The sequence below is a fragment of the Etheostoma spectabile genome, chromosome 14 (genome assembly GCF_008692095.1).
Source record: "Etheostoma spectabile isolate EspeVRDwgs_2016 chromosome 14, UIUC_Espe_1.0, whole genome shotgun sequence".
NCBI lineage: Eukaryota > Metazoa > Chordata > Actinopteri > Perciformes > Percidae > Etheostoma > Etheostoma spectabile.
The window spans coordinates 9,401,477-9,404,807 of NC_045746.1; the positions used below are offsets into that span (position 1 = coordinate 9,401,477).

The window sequence follows — 3,331 nt, forward strand, 5'->3', positions numbered from 1 at the left end:
ACTAGAAAAGCGCTATATAAGAACAGTCCATTTACATCACTTGTGCTGTCAAATTTCAGTACGACCTTAAAATTCTAGTTCCTGGGTTATACTGCATGCAAACCAAACTACACAGCGATATGACACTCTGATTGAACCAATCCACAGCGCAGTTACAGTAATTAGTGTAATTAAATAGTATTCTTTAGACAACTTGTCTTATAGAGAGAGGAAATACATATGGTGTGCTATTATTTTGTCCCACATTTACATGAGCAGGCAGATAGCATTTAAGTCATTGCTTACAGAAGAACTCATCAGGAGCAAAGTCTGGCCTGAGTAAATCCCCCCATGCAACTTTGATGTGTCTAAAAGGTAACATTACAGTAGCTTTTGTTGACAAGAACAGATTTGGAAGAAGAGGATATGTCTGTCGCTTTTTATTTGTTAACATCTTGTTTTTTTTGACTAAGTGTAGTTCTAATACAGTAACAAAAGATGTGATTGCAAAGGTTTTGCAATTGCAAGTTAAAAAATACCCCCTGTCTGTAAAGGTGCCCTGACACACAAAACAAATTGTACTCGCATTTTATTGAAATATGATAGGTCCATATGTGTTAGTGTTATGTCAGCTCTAATCACTGAAAAGAAATAAGAGGAGAAATCCGGCCAATTACAAAAGGTGGTAGTCTGATGTCTTGTTCCCTGAGCTCATTACTATTCATGAGCTCGCCCAGTTCAGCTGGGTGAAGGATACTGGCTCTCATTGGCTAGCTCTTAGCCAATCAGAGTCAAGCAACTTAGCTCGTTGAATATTAATGAGAAATCACGGGGGCTAGTCTTCCAATACCACGCTAGAATGTCTTGAAACAAGGTAACCAAGGCCTTTTTTTCCCACAAAATAATGTTACAGAGTCCATGGTAGAACTTCAGACATTACCACAAAATAATGAAATAAGTGTGGCAGGGCACCTTTAAACTCTAGTAACGTCCCTGGTATTCAAATCCCCCCCCCCCAAAAAAAACGGGATCTTTCCAAAATTCTACACTGCCAACTTGCTACTCTTATACTTTTTCACAATGCAGTTCATGAAGATGTCAATGAGGAGTGACGAGCTGGGGATATACATGAAACATTGATCTAATTTACATCTGCCAACTTAGTCAAGGTGAAAAAGCAGTGCATAATGTGTGACCGGCATGGCTGATGACCGGGCTACTTTATAAACATGACTTGTGCTTTGTCACTGGCGCGCAGTCAGTTGTGAGTTGTGCTCCTGTTATCTACTGTGTAAGGATAGTGTCGATGAATGATGTTGACAGTGGTGTTGAATAAATGAAGTCAATAACTGCTGGTTTTTTTGCATGCAGGCCCTTTGGGTGATGACCTGCCTGGCTGCACAAATTCTTGTGGCACAAATGAACGGATGCGCCAAGGCTTTGATGGCGGCGCCAACACCGCGCGCATGCATGCCACGTGCACACTCGTACACAGTCATCAAAGAGACAATGGGAAATTACAAGCCCTTGTATTGGTTGACTGACTTTAATATTTGAACAAGGTTGTTTCGTACAATACAAAGTCAGATCCACATAAAATATAACCCTGCAGAGGACACAGCCAACAATAAGCCATAAATTACATATAGCTGCCGTAGCTTCCTAGTTTCAATTGATGTATTGACTGCCAGGCATTCCACTACAGATTAGTCAGCAGTGCAACCTTTAATTCATCAAAATAGTCATCACTAAATCTGCCACTGCATTTGGAAATAATGAGGTGCCCTGGAGCTGTAGTAACTGTAAGTATCTATCTATATGAGCTACAGCTCATATATATATATATCTGAGGCTGGGTCAGGGTATTGTTTCACCTAGAACTTGGTGCAATATTCGATCAAGTGTTGGTTTATGTCTCCTACTACCAATGTGATGGAGATGGCAAAGCAATCTCAAAGTCTATATTTTATTGTCGGTGCATTTAATGCTTCAAATGATATATGAATTTTGATTTTACATTTCAAGGCCTGGTTTGTTTAAGATGGGAGATTCAGCTTACAGTGCCTCAAAGGGATAGTTTGGAATTTTGGACATAAGGTGGATATTGGTGCATGGACATAAGCTCCACTTGGGAGTCTGGTGTTCGACAATTTCCCAGCCAGCTGAGGACTGGTAATGACATTTCTAGCCACATCACACCATGCAATATAATGTTTTGACCAATGAAACCACAGTACAATGACTCAGTATTGTTTCCACAGACAAATTGTGTCCTGCTACCTATCAGCTGTTTGAAGCAGATCATGCAACGAGGTTACAGCACCGCTGCACTTAATGAAAAGTGTTTAGGGCAGCACAAAGTGAGTGCCTTACAAAGAAAAACAATAAAAACAGCAGAGATGATAACAAAACATCAAGATCAAAATAATAACAATTGTTTGAGATGCTTTATCTCCGAGACAAGGGTAACATTCTCAGGGAATATCACAGACTTTCAATAGCAAAATGCAACCAACTGAACATATCAGGACCAGCAATTAAAAAGCTCTTGCTCCCCAACATGTAGGATGATATGTGGCTGAAACACGATAAATTCAGAAGTCTGTTTGCTCCGAAACTGTGGCAGGCAGATTTACAAGATGGTTGCAGCAAATGCTGGAAATATTGCTCCAGGGTGGTGATATACAGGTCATGTCTATTTGAAAGACACACTCCACTGAGTCGCTTCAGATAACATCAGCAGTGCTGATGTCATAGTGTTTGATTGAGCTTCACATTTGCTTCCATCTATCTCACAAAAGAAACTGTATGTATATGTACAGCCTAGATAGATAGATAGATAGATAGATAGATAGATAGATGGAGCCAACCAGACTTCTCCACCCCCACCTTCATTTCCATCCTCTCCTCTGTCTGTCTGAGCCTCCCGTGATCCCTGACCAGATTGTGTCCCTTGTTAGGAGTCTGCTGCTTATGTGTTCAAACCACCCTACATGTGTATGTGTATGTGTTTATGTGTGCAGTGTTGGGGAGTAACGGAATACATGTACCGCTGTTACATATTCAGAACACAAATTATGGGTTTGTAGTATGACTAGGGATTTCGTTACAGTTACAATTGCAATAGGTGGTATTTAGAATACAGTTACATTGTTGAAATCAGTGGCGATAGTTCACTGTTTCACAAGGTTATTCACTATCTAAACACATAAAGGCAACTCCATGCATTTCCCAGAAGCCTTCATATGAAAATGAAAAAAATTGCTTTTTGCGGGACCCCTGATAGAGGTAGAGATGGAGCCGGAACTGGCACAACAGAGCCAGGGCAGGAATGCATTTCTATCTTGGAAAT

The 3,331-nt window shown here is 40.4% G+C and overlaps 1 long non-coding RNA gene across 1 annotated transcript in view; it reads right to left on the bottom strand.

The window, feature by feature from the left end:
* LOC116701732 (uncharacterized) overlaps positions 1-3,331 on the bottom strand; it is a 17,395-nt gene that overhangs the window by 3,249 nt on the left and 10,815 nt on the right. The window contains exon 2 of the long non-coding RNA XR_004334996.1: positions 1,521-1,523. This is a non-coding gene — a long non-coding RNA (uncharacterized LOC116701732). The remainder of the gene's footprint in view (positions 1-1,520; positions 1,524-3,331) is intronic.